This window comes from Panthera leo, chromosome B2 (assembly GCF_018350215.1).
Source record: "Panthera leo isolate Ple1 chromosome B2, P.leo_Ple1_pat1.1, whole genome shotgun sequence".
NCBI lineage: Eukaryota > Metazoa > Chordata > Mammalia > Carnivora > Felidae > Panthera > Panthera leo.
Window position 1 is genome coordinate 30,169,247 of NC_056683.1, and position 15,637 is coordinate 30,184,883.

General features: G+C 47.2%; 1 pseudogene; it reads left to right on the forward strand.

The window, feature by feature from the left end:
- Nucleotides 1-961: 961 nt before the first annotated feature.
- Nucleotides 962-12,336, forward strand: LOC122220653 (annotated as a pseudogene).
- Nucleotides 12,337-15,637: the final 3,301 nt, after the last annotated feature.

Sequence of the window (15,637 nt, forward strand, 5' to 3'; positions counted from 1 at the left end):
TCTCTCTCTCTCTCTTTCTCTGTTGGCTCTAAATTAACTATGAGATGTTAAACATCATCCATTAGTTTTAAGATTTAAGAAGAATATCTATATCTAAGGGGACAGAATACATACTATTAACATTCAAACAATCTATTTATTTGGACTTTGGTCTCTGACTGTGATCCAATTAGAGAAAAAGGAAGAACCAGGCTGTCTCGGGCAGATTCCAAGATGGCTGCCCTAACCAACCTCAGGTTGTTCATATTCTCCCAGTTGTTGGATCAAACATTAATCCAGGTGCTAGTGTGAATGGACTTTGCATGCGCAGTTAAGGGTCATATCAGGTGAATTAAAACTGGAGGGTTATTGTGGGTAATCCTGACCTCATCAGGTGAGCCCTTAATAGGATGGAGTTCTTCCTGAGTGAAGGCCTGGCTGAATGACCAGGACTCAGGGTGAGGGAGGCCTTTTTTAATTTTTATTTTATTTTAAAAAGGTTTTTTTTTTTTGTTTTTAATTTTTGGGAGAAAGAATACAGAGCATGAGCAGGGAGGGGCAGAGACAGAGAGAGACACAGCATCCAAAGAAGGCTCCAGGCTCTGAGCTGTCAGCACAGAGTCTGATGCAGAGCTTGAACTCATGAACCTGAGCAAGATCACACGACCTGAGCTGAAGTCGGTCGCTTAACTGACTGAGCCACCCAGGCCCCTAAGGGAGGCCTTGACCATGGAAGGGACCACCAGGCAAGCAGTGCTGGTGGCCACAGGAGCTGACAGCAGCATCCCACTGACATTGTGCAAGGAAGTGGACCCTTGCAGGGGGAGGACCACAGTCCTCCAGCTCCAGGAAATGGAATTCTGCCAACAGCTCTGTTCAAGCTTGGAGGGGATGTTGAGCGCTAGGTGCAAACACTGCCTGTGACACACCGGAGAGAACCCTCAGCATCACACTGGACTGCTGACCTGCAGAACTGGGACACATGGATGGCTGCTGTCGTAAGTCACTATGGTTGTGGGAATTTGTTCTGCGGCAATAGGAAACCACTGCACAGCCTCAAGTGTACATAGAGGTCTTGCCCCCGGAATGAAGCTATGAAACTTCATGCACACTAGATGGATGAAATAAAATCTTTCCTTGGGGTGCCTGGGTGGCTCAGTCAGTTAGGCGTCCAACTTCAGCTCAGGTCATGATCTCACGGTTCGTGGGTTCAAGCCCCGCATCAGGCTCTCTGTGCTGACAGCTTAGAGCCTGGAGCCTGCTTCAAATTCTGTGTCTCCCTCTCTCCCTGCTCCTCCCCCCCACTCTTGCTCTGTCTCTCTCTCTCCTTCAAAAATAAAAACTTAAAAAAATTTTTTAACTTTCCTTATTTTTGCTTATGTATTTTTCATTTTATGATTTTTATGTGATGCAATTAAATACTAATAGTCATATTTCATTCATTCATTCAACAACAATTAATTTAGAATCTACGATACACCAGGAATGGCTTTCTATGCCGCGGAGACAGCTTTCACCAAAATAGCCCAAAGCCCCTGTGCTCATGGTCCCTACATTCTAAAGGCTTCCCAAGAGTGGGACGCAGTCACTGGAGCATTTTCAGTGAACACATGACACAACCTGACTTACATTAGCAGGGTCGCTGATCCTGCAAGGAGAAGAGCCCCAGGTGGCAGGTGATGAGGTGGCACCAGGGCCACAATCCAGGAGGGACAGGATGGTGGAGACTAAGGGGAGGAGAGGGCCTGAGGGATGAGAGAGACAGAGAGAAGGGCTGCAGGCACAGGGTGAGGAAAAGAAGCAGAGGGAAAGAATTCTAAGCAGTGGAATTCTCAGATTTAAATACATTGTTATACAGATTTTTAATAAATCTCTATCTACAGAATGTAGCAAGACATTCTTTGCATCTACTATTTACTATACTCTGGGGGCCCCTGAAAACCCATTGCCTCCTTATGATATTCAGGGTAAAGAAAACAATACCAAGTGCCCCAACAATATGCACATAATTTAAGTATTAATTCAAACACAGGAAATGGGAGAACACTGGTGAAGGGCATCTGGCTGCACTGAACACTTGCAACTGGGAGGTGATTACAGCTTGCCCACTCTTCCAGAGGAAATATACATAACAGTTGTGCATCCATGGACTGAGGAAATGTCCAGCATTCACACAGATAATCTTGGGGCTATGGAATGAAGGTAATGTTAAAACACAGGAGTCACTGATACATTGTTTGGGAAAACTTAAGAGCTTTGTGAGTCTGACTGCTGTGCTGGATGGTCACTTTTCTGTAGGGTGGGGCCAAAATCACATTTACAGTTTAGATTCCTGATGTTCAGGGGTTACCAACATTGTGCTACCACTAGCGTTAATCAACAAGAAGGAAACTGGAATCAGGCACAGCTTCTCCATGTCTAAAGAGAAAACCCCTGTCCCTCCTTTTCTGTCCCCAGGGTGAGCTCATTCTCTTGTATCGAATTCCCTGGGAGTGAGTTTTCTAGAATAACCCAGAGGAAGAAAGGTAAGGGATAGGAGGTAAGAGAATCCAGTTCAGCGAATATTCTGGAAAGGACTGTGCAGGAAAAGGAGTTGAGCCCAGCCTGTGTGTCTTTCCCTGTTTTCCTCAGACAGCCCCTGGGCCAGGACTCAGGAAGACAGGATGACAACGTCACCCGACCACCGTGCATGCGGAGAGAGGTCAGGGCAAAGTCTCAGAACTCCCGGGAGGGCCCCTCACGAGGGCGGTGTCTGGCGCAGGGAAGGCCAAGGTTAGGGAGTCCTTAACTCCCCTGGTTTTACTTCTCCTTCTCACAGCCTGGGTCACGTCCTCCGGCCTGGATACTGATGACGGAAGCCCAGTTCGCACTCCCATTGAGTTTCCCGTTTTAGAGAAACAATTAGCGTCACCGCTGTTACCGCATACAAAATTCTCGGGAACAGGCTCCGTTCAGCTTTTCCCAAGACCCCGAGGGTCTGCTGCATGGACCCCACAACCCGTCCTCCTCCTGTTGTCGGGAGGCCTACTCCTTACCGCGACCTGTGCGGGTGACTGCGGGGTCAGGAGGAAAGGGCCTCTGCGGGGCAGGAGCGCGGGGACCGCCCGCGGGGATGCAGGACCCCGGGAAAGGCGACTGTCCGACGCCCCGACCCCAGACCAGCACCTGCCCCTTGCCCACCCTCCACCTGTCCTCCCCCGTCCCTCCCAGATTAGGCTCCGCTCTCCGCCACTCAGATCCCCTTCCCCCTGCCCTCCCGGCAGTCTCCCCCTGGGACCCGGGCCCCGAGCGGGGAGGAGGGGCGGGGCGGGGCGGAGGGGGGGGGGGGAGGGTTCAGCCCCTCCGCGCCCGCAGGCTCCCACTCCCTGAGGTATTTCCACACCGCGATGTCCCCGCCCGGCCGCGGGGAGCCCCGCTTCATCTCCGTGGGCTACGTGGACGACACGCAGTTCGTGCGGTTCGACAGCGACGCCCCGAATCCGAGGATGGAGCCGCGGGCGCCGTGGATGGAGCAGGAGGAGCCGGAGCATTGGGACGAGCAGACGCGGATTTACAAGGACAACGCACAGATTTTCCGAGTAAGCCTGCAGAACACGCGCGGCTACTACAACCGGAGCGAGTCCGGTGAGCGGGCCCGAGTCCAGGTCACGACCCCCATCCCAATGTCCGCCCTTATTTCCAGGTCCGAAGGTCACCCCGAGGTCCACCGACAAGCCCCTAGACCGGGAAAGAGCCCAGGTGGCGTGCTCGGGTTTTGTTTCGGATTTAAGCTGAACAGGCTCAGATCAAGGACAACCCAGGGATTTCTCGCGGGGGCGGGGCCAGGGTCTCACCGGGACTGGGGCTTTCTGGATGAGAAGTGGGGCGGGACAGGCGGGTCCCCCGCGGGTACAGTCAATTCTCCAAGAACGGCGCGGATTACGGGGCCCTGAACGAGGACCTGCGCTCCTCACCCGGCAGATCACCCGCCTCAAGTGGGAAGTGGCCGGCGTGGCCAAGGGCTGGAGGAACCACCTGGACGGAGAGTGGGTGGAGGGGCTCCGTAGGCACCTGCAGAACAGAGAGCAGATGCCGCAGCTCGCAGGGACGAGGGGGCAAGGAACTTCCCCAGTCTTCCCTCAGCCTGGGGCCAGTGTCTCTCTATTAGGAGAGATAAATGGGACTGATGCCAGAATGCCCCCCGCCCCCCACTCCAGGGGTGGAGAGAGGAAGGAAACAGCTCTGGTGTTCAGACTGGGTACCAAAGAGCAACCTGTCCAGAGTACCCACGCTTCTCCCTGGACAATTAAGGAATGCAGTCCCTCGGGGATGGAGGGGGAAACCATCTCTGAAGTCACTGATCAGCGACTCTGGCAGCGGCTTTAGGAACCATGGGGACTTTCTTAGTTTTTTTCTCTACCCCAAAACCAATGTGTTTGAGTTCTGACTCCAGCTTTTCTGAGTCACTGGGCCTCAGGTCAGGACCAGAAATACCTTTTCTCCACCCGCACCCCACCCCCGGAGATCTGCTTCCTACCTTAGGCTATCTTGTCCTAATTAAAGAACTTTCCAGACAAGAAGAGATCATCCCAGATGTCTATGCCTAGGCTGGTGTCTGGGTTATTGCTCCCTTCTCCCACCCCAGTTGAACTGTCCTTTCTCGGGATGGTCACATGAGTGCTGCTGCAGTGGCCCAAGACAGACATGAATTTTTTTTAATTTTCTGACCCTTCTCCTCAGACCCTCCAAAGACACATGTAACCCACTACCCCATCTCTGACAGTGATGTCATCCTGAGGTGCTGGGCCCTGGGCTTCTACCCTGGCAGCATGATGGGGAGGACCTGACCCAGGACTCAGAGCTTCTGGACACAGGCCTGCAGGGGACTGGACCTTCCAGAAGTTGGTGGCTGTGGTGGTGCCCCCTGGAGAGGAGCAGAGATACACATGCCATGTGCGGCACGAGGGGCTACAGGAGCCCGTCGACCTGAGATGGGGTAAGGAGGGAAACCTGGGCACAGAGCCTCTTCTCGGGGAGATATCCCTTCTGAAGAACTTCAGCAAGGTAAGGGCTTATGCCTGGGGTACAGGGTGCCTCCCTTCCCTTCCCAGAGCCTCCTCCTCTCATCATGGACATCGTTGCTGGTCTGGTTCTCCTGTGGTTACTGTGCTGGTTAGAGCTGTGATCTGGAGAAAGAAGCACTCAGGTAGGGAGAGGCTATACTCTGAGTTTTCCTATCCCCCTTAATAGGAAGTACCACCCACACACATGTGCTAGTCCAGTGTGGAGTGGAATGCTAACAATTTCTTTTTAGTAAAACACGTGAAAATGAAGGACAAATGTTTCACCTTGATGAATCTGGTGATGGGGACCTGATTCACAGCAGTCATAGGACAGAGAAGAAGGCCCCTGCTGAGGACAGACTATAGGAGGGCGGTTTGTCCATTCCCCACACAGGTACTTTCTTCATGTTTCCTGATCCTGCCCTCAATCTGTAGCCACAGTTCTGGAAGCTTCCCTGGGGTTCAGAACTAGGTCTAGGACCTCATGGCCCTGCCTCCTAAATGGCCTCAAACACGGTGTTTTCTTCCCACAGGTGGAAAAGGAGGCAGCTACATTCAGCCTGCAAGTAAGTATGGAGGGGGTGATCCCTGAGATCCTGGGATAGTGTAGACAGGATCCCATGGGGAGCTCACCCACTACATAGCTCCTCCTTTAGTCTCATCTCCTGACCACATCCTGTTTGTATTAACCCGGGCAGTGACCGTACCCAGGGCTCTGATGTGTCTCTCATGGCTCCTAAAGTAAGATCCTGGAGGACCTCAAGTGGGGAGGGGTTGGGCAGAGGGAACACGACTGGGTTATGAGAATTCTTTGAGTGGGACGTTTTGAGGATGCAGTGGGGTGAGATTGTCACCACTTACAGTGAGTGATCTGAATCCAGCTCAGTGTTCCTGAATCTAGGAAACCAGCTCAGTGTTCCAGGTTGGGGATGTCTGCTCCTTCCACTGGGGTGTAAGCAGTGGAAAGAGTGTGAAGTGATGGGATTCTGGAAGCAATCTGTAAATGGACCTTACAGCACAATCTAATGAATTAGATCTTGAGTATGAGAAAGAGGAGCCAGGGAGGACCCCAAAATTCTGGACTATGCAAGTGGAAAGATGGAGTTGCTGTCAGCAGAGATGGGGAAAATTCTGGAAGGAGCACATTTGGGGAGAGGCATCACAGACAGTCAGTGAAGAGACGATAAGATGAGATGTCTATTAGAAATGTGAGAGAATCAACTTGGCAGTCAGATGAGCATGGATGAGTATGGAATTTAGGAGAAATGTCTGGGCTAGAGAAACCGATTTTGGAGATGACACCACGTAGATGATGTTTAGAAACTTCAGGATAGATGAGGTCACCAAGGGGGTGATGGCCATAGAAGAAAAAGGAAAAAGGACCAAACCCTGGACCCCCAGTTCTAAAAGATCTGATCAGACCCCACACTCAGAGCAGTCTGCACAGTCCTGGCTTCACCTTAAAGGCACCTAGACCAGGGAGTCCCAAACTTCCCTGTTCACAGGACTCCCCCAAACACTGTCTTAAGGTTCACAAAATGTGGAGTAGAGTATGAGATTCTGCGTGTAGGACAAGGCGCTGCTGCTGGTCTTTACATCACACTTTCAGTCGCAAGAATGGAGATGAGGATTCCCACACGGCTGTGCGTCAGCCTCACTTGCAGGGCTCGTTAAATAAGCGATTCCTTGATCTTGCGCCGAGGACTCTGAGTCTGTGGGTCTGGGGAGAGGCCTGTGCATTTTGTGAGAAGCCTGGCGCTCAGCCAGATCTGGAGCCAGTGAGGTCAGCGATCAGAGCAGCCAGCCTGGGGAGGGGCATTAAAACCACATTTAAATACGTTTTCTTTTCCCTTGTAAAGAGAGGGGAGCACATACCTTGTCAATAGCAGACGTGATGTTGTGAGACACATGTCATTGTTATATCCTGGGGTCTAGACTGAGTGGGAGGACTAGGGAGTGGTTCACGGTTCGGTGTGACAAACACCTCTGAATGCTTGCTCTCTGCAACTACTCCCCTGATCAATTTTTTGGAGCAAACAATGGAATCCAACTTTTTTCTAAATATGAGATTATGTTGGGGAAGGCCACAGTGCAGGCTTGGGGCTACAGAGCCAGGAATGGAATACACAATCCCACACTAGGTTGAAGCCCACACAGGAACCCACTGCCCCTACTGCTCTGCACAGACATCACCTGTCACACCACCAACTCCCCCGATGCAGGACACTGGGCCCTGAGTTTAGGACTGACGTTGCTGCTGCTCCTGGCAACAGGAGGTAGTAACTGCCCACACGGCTCCTGTGCAAATGCTTTCTGCACAGTGTTAGCCTCGCTGACACCACCTCCTGAGTCAGGGCCAGCACATGGTCAGCTGCCTGGTGGAGCCTCGTGCTGTCTAACTGGAAAAATGGTAGGAAAATAGATTTTCCTTTTCTATGCAGAGAGGTGGCTTCTACCTCCTAAGAAGACTCTCAATGTGAGAGTCGAATAACAGGAGGGCAGTTCGGGTGCTGGGGGCGAGGGCTGGAGAAAGGATGGCTGATTGCCATTCTCAGAGCACAGACCTGAGGTTGCAGCTTGATCCGGTGCCCTGCAGGCACTCAGGTTCGGCCGAAAGAACAAGCTAATAGATGGCATCTCTCCTCTCATTCCCCTGATACTATTAGATCCAGCTTTTGTCTACTCCAGTTTATGCTGACAAATATACGGAAAGGTATTGGGGGTGTTAAAATGATTATTCAAGATGTCGTCACCCGTTGTCTCTGACAACAGAACACCTAGGTCTGTAAGACTTCAGGGGGCCTCTGCGTGCACTGACGTGTCATGTTAACGTTTTTATTTCCCTCTGCATGGAAGTACTCTGGGGAGAGAGTCTGTAACATTTATCAGTTTTTATGTGACCCTCGCAGAGGACTAAATAACCAACAAGCCAACCAAAAAACCAAAACACCACCTTGGTCTTCTAGTGTGGCCGTAGTGTTCCTCAAAGTCTGAACTGTTAGTTAACAACAACTCAACTGAGAAAAAAAAATGGCTTGTTTGAAAATTTTATTTGCATTCTAGTTAGTTAACATATATTATTGTGGATTTTAGTGATTTATCACTTGTATATAACACCCAGTGCTCATCCCAAGTACTCTCCTTAATACCCATCACCTATGTAACCCATCCCCCACCAACCTCTCCTCCAGCAACCCTCAGTTTGCTCTCTGCATCATTAAGAGTCTCTTGGGGCACTTGGGTGGCTCAGTTGATTAAGCGGCCAACTCTTGGTTTCGGCTCAGGTATGTTCTCACAGTTTCGTGAGTCCAAGCCCCTCGTCAGCTCTGCACTGGCAGCACGAAGCCTGCCTGGGATTCGTGCTCTCTCTCTCTCCCCCTGCCCCACTCACGCTGTCTCTGTCTCTCTCAAAATTAATAAATAAACTTAAAAAAAATTTTTTTTAAAGAGTCTCTTCTGGACTCTTAAAAACTGAGAACAAACTGAGGGTTGATGGGGACTGGGAGGGAGGGGAAAGTGGGTGATGGGCATTGAAGAGGGCACCTGTTGGGATGAGCACTAGGTGTTGTACAGAAACCAATCTGACAATAAATTTCATATTAAAAAAAAAATTTTTTAAAGAGTCTCTTCTGGTTAGAGGAAGCATCATTTAAATTTTTTTTTAATTTATTTTTGAGAGAGAGAGAGACAGAGCATGAGCAGGTGAGGGGCAGAGAGAGACAGAAACATAGAATCTGACGAAGGTTCCAGGCTCTGAGCTGTCAGCATGGAGCCCGATGCAGAGCTTGAACTTGTGAACCGTGAGATCATGACCTGAGGTGAAGTCGGCCGCCCAACTGACTGAGCCTCCCAGGCGCCCCAGGAAGCAGCATTTTAGAATCACCACTTACTGTGGGGGTTAGTCTATCAGGGTCTCACTCCTGTTGGGCACCAGGCTTTCACGTCTTTCTCTGCTCAGCACCTCAAAGCAGCCAAAAGCTTGGATGGATTTCTTGCTTATCTCCTCAGTCTTGGCTGATGTCCTCAGAACAAAAGTGAATCTGGAGCTCTGGGCTCCCTGACCTCACCTCTCCAGGCTCCAGTCCTCTCCTAGATGTTGGCTGGGCCTCTTCACTGTGTCTACATGTTGAAAATTTTAATAAGATAAACTATGTTTCATCAGGCTTTCTCAGTTGTTCTCAGTGGGATCATGAGTTCCTAAATTACCTCCCTAACCAGTAGTCAGAAGACAAACTACTCTCTAGGCTGAATGTCAGAGTACAGTGTTGAAAGCTAATCCAGATGGGGCAACATCAGAGTGGGCACCAGCTCACAAGGTCAGGGTAAGGATCACAGGTCTAAGAGGGGAACGCTGGGGACAGAGGGGGAGGACAAAGAGTCTCCCATGTATACTTGGTCCCATATTCAATTATGAGGCCCAAAGGGACCTTCTGTTCCTCTGCGGTCACTGACTTTCCCTTCTTCTCTCTCACTGGCCCTTTCTCTGACCTTATTCAAACCTCAGGATCTTTCATTAAAAAGGATATGAATGGAATTGGGGTCATTCTAGGCAAGCTACCCACAGAAAATATGTCTGAAATCTCACATAGCCCAGTTATCTGTCGGGACAAGAGGTGGATGCAGGGGTCAGTCCTGTCCCCACCCTCCCTTGAGTGAGGCCAACAGAGGACTCTTTCCTTCCCCAATGGGTGACCATGGAGGTGGTGGGTTCCCCTCAGAATCTTAGGGCAGCAGCAGCTCATTTGTGACCTCCAAGTGGAGTTGTGAGCCCACACACGAGTCAAGTAGCACCTCAGGATCTTTGCAAAAGATCTTTCCATTATCTTTCCTCCATCGTCCTTGGCCTCAGTAGCCAACCTGCCTGCCATCGTCCATACTGTTAGTCCTCCTTCAGAGAGATGAAATCCTCACCATTCTAAGGGACTAAAAGTGTCCCCTGGAGAAGCTCCCATTGGGGTCACCAACATCTATATGACTGAGACCAGGGACCAAGAATCAGTGACAAACCAGATTGAATATGACACCTGAAGCAAAATGCTACACACATTTCCCAGGCTGGGAGGGGGAAGGGTGGTCAGTGCATTCCCGGGACACAACATGGTGAAAACCCTTTGGTCTAAAGTTGGGAAAGCCCACCTTGTCCTTACAAGAATCTTGACATCATTCACAAGCCTTGCTGGACAGTCCAAACTCTGCTGGCACCGCTAACACTACAGAAGTATTTCTGTATCCTTATCCTTCTGATCTCAATAGTTAGGTCTCCTGTCCTCCAGCCACATTGCCCACAGCTCATGCTGTGGTGAGCACAGTGGCCTGTCCAAGTGCTGGAACTGTTTGTGGTCCATGAAGGCAGTGGCAGGAAGCCAGGCTTGCTTATGCCAGGTGGACAGACATGGTGTGGAAATACACCAGGCAGTGAGTGCCAGGGGTGGAAACAGTTACCTTGGGGCCCAACAGGGAGTGGGCTGGGAACCCACCCTCCCCCCTTCTGGCTCTGCTGCTCCCTGGGCTCCCTTCTGCACCCCACCTTTGTCCAGAGAGGCATCCCTGGGGGCCTGTTATTGCTTTGTACAGCTGGGACAGATGAGAGGGACAGAAAGACAGAGAGGCCAGGAGAGGGACAGGGTGGACAGAAGGGACCAGAGTTAGGGAGACGGCCTGGGTTTCAGTCAGGGTCAGGGATCCCCAAATGAGTAGAAGGATGGTTAGGAACTGCTTGCACCAGCTTCTCCAGACATCTCAATATCTGTGGAGAACTAACTCTGAAATTCCCACCCACTTCTATAAACACAAACCTCCACTAACTTTGATGGGCTTTTCCAGAATCCTAAGATCTAATCCCAACAAAAGTGCATATGAGTCATGAGAACAATCAGAAGAAACTGAAGGAGGTGGGGTGGGGGGTGGAAAGTAAAAGCCTGGAAAAAGTCCTAGGGAGAGGGCAACCCTGAGGGCAGGGTTCTGCTTCACATCTGCCTCCTTAAACTGGAGATGCTCAAATGCAAACATGGCTCTGTAAGTGTCTTCCCTGAGGCTTCTCTTTACCCATGGAGCAGTCATTGGCCCATTCTACCTTGGACACTTGATCCTGGGACACTCTAGGTGAACCATCAAGGTCATCCGGCTGCTCCAGCCCCAGGCAATCCTTCTTGCTCTCCCTACTTCATAGAGTGAATGCTTCTCCAAGGAAAGGCAATTTATTTTTGTTGATGGACAAGGCAAGTAGGGAAGAAAGAGAGCTAGGGGACGAGGACAGAAAGGATAGAAAGGTGTAGGGAAGAGGAGATGTCCAGGGCTTTGGGAGGAAGTAGAGATGGGCTATTCTCTTTGCCCAACCACCCACTCAGATAGCCTTCCTTTGCTCCTCCTTCCTCTTTATCAGTTTCTCCAGACTCCATGCTCACCAGCCCATAGTGAGCTTAATCAGTAAAATGACTCCAGATTTACCATAATCAGTAAATGGGCTCCAGAGTGGAGCAGAAGGAGGGTTTGGAACCTCATGGTCTGGCCTCTGAATGCCTTGGACTTGGGGCCAAATACAAGGTCCCTACCCACTGGTGTGGATAATATAAATGTAGATTATTAACTAACCTGACTGGCTTCTCTACAACCTCAAAACCAAGGGGAAACTAGACATAATTCTGTGTCATCTGTGCTTTGCTAAAGCAATCATAAATACCTGACACAGGTGTGTAAAAACTAAGGGTAATTCCCAGAATGATTTGTAGTCCCCACCATTTGGATCTCTGCTAAGTTGGGCTTCCCTACCGAGCCATTATGCTCAATGTGCACTGAAGATTTTGAGATCCAAACCTAGACATGTTCAGGCTTTCATTATTTTATTTTCAGCAACAGGGTAGGATGTATCCCATTAGTCCAGACATGCTTTTTTTTTTTTTTAAGTCTGTTGGATGATAATAAGATTACCTGTCCCCTTTTCCTTTTCTTCCTTTCCCAGAATCTCTCTGCATGAATCCCCCAACCCCCAAACCTGATTCAATGGATAGTACAGAGTCAGGAGCAGAGCCCTGAGGCCAGATTGCCTGGGTTCTAATTCAGGCTCCACCATTTACTTTTTGTGTGGCCTTAGATAAGTGAATTAAACTCTCTGTACCTGTGTGCTCATCTTGAAAACTGGAAAAGACACCAGTCATTTATTAAAAGGGTGAAATGTCTTAACATGTGCAAAGCACTATATAATTGTTAGATAGTATTATTTTGGCTGTTGTTTTATTATTACCATCTTAAGCCTTTTTCTGAGGCCTGCCTCTTCCCCCAGGCTTTTTCAGTGAAGGAAATTCACCATGGGAACTGACACTATCTGGTGCATTTAGACAGTGTGTAACTCTACATATTGCAGCATCCTTAATCATTTCCATCAGCTCTTTATCACTACCCTGGGCCATGATAGTTCACCTTGACTTTCCTTAACCTGAAGCAAAAGAACTCTCTCTCTCTGCAATATAGTGCATGACAAAGTAAGGCATAGTCTTTACTCCCTTCTTTTTTTTTTTTTTTTTTTTTAATATTTTTACTCCCTTCTTTAGTTAGAATCTTCAGTCTGTGGTTTGCCTGTAAGTTCCAGTCTAGTGACTGACCTTAAGAGCAAATCTATAAGCAGTACATGACCTTGTGAAATGATCCAGTGACATTCTTTTATTTCCACATTGAGCATATAGACTCAGTGTCCTTTGAGTCAAAAAAAATTTCCCCAAAATTAAAAGCCACTATGCACCAACCATAATGTTCTAAATGAGAAAATCTGTCAATGTCAACTGTTGACAAAGATGTGAAACAGCTGAGCACTGCTGTTGAAAAGAATAAATAGGTTCAACCAATTTGAAAATTGGCTTGTCCTTATCTTCCAAAGATAAAGATTCACCTTCCCTATACTTGTGGTTCCACTTTTAGGTATATAACAACAACAACAACAACAACAACAACAAAATATGTGAAACATTGATTTATTCAAAGCAGTTTTGGTTGTGATAGTCAAAAGATGGAAACAATCCCAAAATTTACTAGCAGTACAGTGGATAAACTGACTCATGTTCACATAATAGGATGCTACACAAGTAACAAAAATGGACAAAATACAGCCACCCACAATTACACAGATGAATCTCACAAATAATATTGTCATGCACACAACACACAATGTATGATTCCATCTATATAAAGTTTTAAACAGAAAAAAGTAATCTGTTGCTAAAATTCAGATTAATGGTTATTTGGGGGCAGGAAGAAGAGCTCAGTGATTGAGGGGTGTGTGAGAAGGCTTTCTGTGGTGCTGGTCATGTTCTCTTTCTTGACCTATGTGTTGTAAAAGAGGTGTGTTAATTTTGTGAAAATTAAGCTGTTACTGATGATCCGTGTGTTTTACACTTGAATTAGTAAAATATAAATGAATCTTTTATCACTTTTGGCACAAACTCCTTTTTCTTCTTTTGTTTTGTTTTATATATTTTTTCTTTTTTGTTTTTGTTTACAAACTCACTTTAATAAATAAATAGGAAATTCAAGACATTATCCTTTTTTTTTTTTTCCTTTGGTCAGAAATTTATTTCAGTGGACCCAAATTAATGATGGAGAAGCATCATCTTTCCAACAGGATTCCAATTAACAAATTCAGAATGAATGAGAGAAAAATCATCCTTTTATAGCCCCTAATGAAGTAATGAGTATAGGTAAAGATCATCAGTGGATATTTGACTATTAGTTGAAAGAGTGATTAGGGGACTTTATAGTGGTTGGATATAAGGTGGTCACCACCTGAACCCACTAACCAATGTTAATGTCTCTACATGTGAAACCAGATGGATGTGATGGGTATACACAGTGCCACCCATGAAGGGATTTTTGTAATTTATTGAAATTTTAAGGGACATAAATTTGTGTTTACTATTTCTTTTATCCCCACATTTGCTAAACACAAATCAATGAAACAACTTACTTAGAGCTTAGGGAGTAATTAAATTTTTATTATTTTCTCACACACTGAACAATTATTTCCTTTTGATACCTTATGTATGCTGATTAGTCTTATGTCATCTTGACTAGGCTATAGCACCCAGTTTTTTAATAACATTAATCTAAGTGGTAATGTGAAGACATTTTGTACATGTTAGGATTGGGTTTGCACATATGGTTAACATCTGAAATCATTTGACTTTAAGTAAATTGAGGTTACCCTTGATAATGTGAGTGGGCCTATTCTACTCAGTTGAAGGCCCTAAGAGCAAAAACTGAAGTTTCCAGAGAAGAAGAAATTCTGCCTCAGGACTACCACACCAACTCCTGTCTGAATTTCCATTCTGATAACATATACAGGGTTCGTGCTTGCCACTCTCTACAATTGTATAAGCTAATTCCTTAATATTTATTAAGGCCTGAAATGATTATGGGGTTTCTGGAATTGGTTCTTCAATCTGATCAGATTTAAAGGCACTAATGACTTTATTTTAAGTAGTAAAAAGGGCACTTGACAATCCATGGCAATAGAGATACTCAGAATGTCACAACTGGATACTCTAATCAAATACTTATAAAAGGCAAAGTACGTAGGTGACCATGTATTTGATATATTAGAACAGTTTCATCAAACTAACAAACATAATAAGATTGACTGCTGCTAATTGTGTTAGACAAATTAAGGGAAGGAAAGGATGGGCTCAGGGATTCAACTTCCCAGCTCAAGGGCCACGTAAATCGCCTGAAAATTTCTGTCTGCTCTGAAACAAAAATTCATCTTCTGTTGCCAGAGCTTAACTTTCCAAACACCAAACCTGCAGTCTCATCTCGCAAGTGGATAAATTACAAATTGAATTCCCAACCTGATATTATGTCTGCTGTTAAAGTGAGGGCATTTATTGGAAAGGAGTGGGATCCTGAAAATTGGAATAGGAACATATGGGCAGATCCTGATAACTAAAGACATTGAACTCCCAAATTCTGCACAGTCTTCTTTAACAGTAGAATCAGTCCTTTGACCCCCATCTGAGGAAGTTAACCCTGCTTTGCCTGTGGACACTGTAATGGCCTCCCCTGAGGTAGTCACCTTGTAAGACACTGCTGATTCCCATCTCAGGACTGATTCCCACCCCTCCCTCATTTGCTTATAGACCTATAACTACACTCTAGTCCCAGCAGGCCCTGAAAAGTAAGATTGATAATGTAAACCATTAGGAGTGTGCTTCACCCCAAAAGCACTGCATGATTTTTCTAATTTATACAGACAGAAATTCAGGCAACATGTGGGGCGCCTGGGTGGCTCAGTCAGTCAGTTGAGTATCTGACTTCAGCTCAGGTCATGATCTCATGACCTGTGAGTTCAAGCCCCATGACCAGCTCTGTGCTAACAGCTCAGAGCCTGAAGCCTGCTTCAGATTCTGTGTCTCTATCTCTCTCCGCTTCTCTCTCTCTCTCTCTAAAATAAATAAACCTTTAAAAATTTAAAAAAGAAAGAAAGAAAGAAGAAAGAAATCCAGGCAATATGTGTGGGAATGAACATTAGGGGTCTGGAGTTATGGTAGAAGAAATGTAAAGTTGGGTGAGTCTATATTTATTGACATGAGCCCACTAGAAGAGATTCTGGACTCAATATTGTAGCTTAAGGA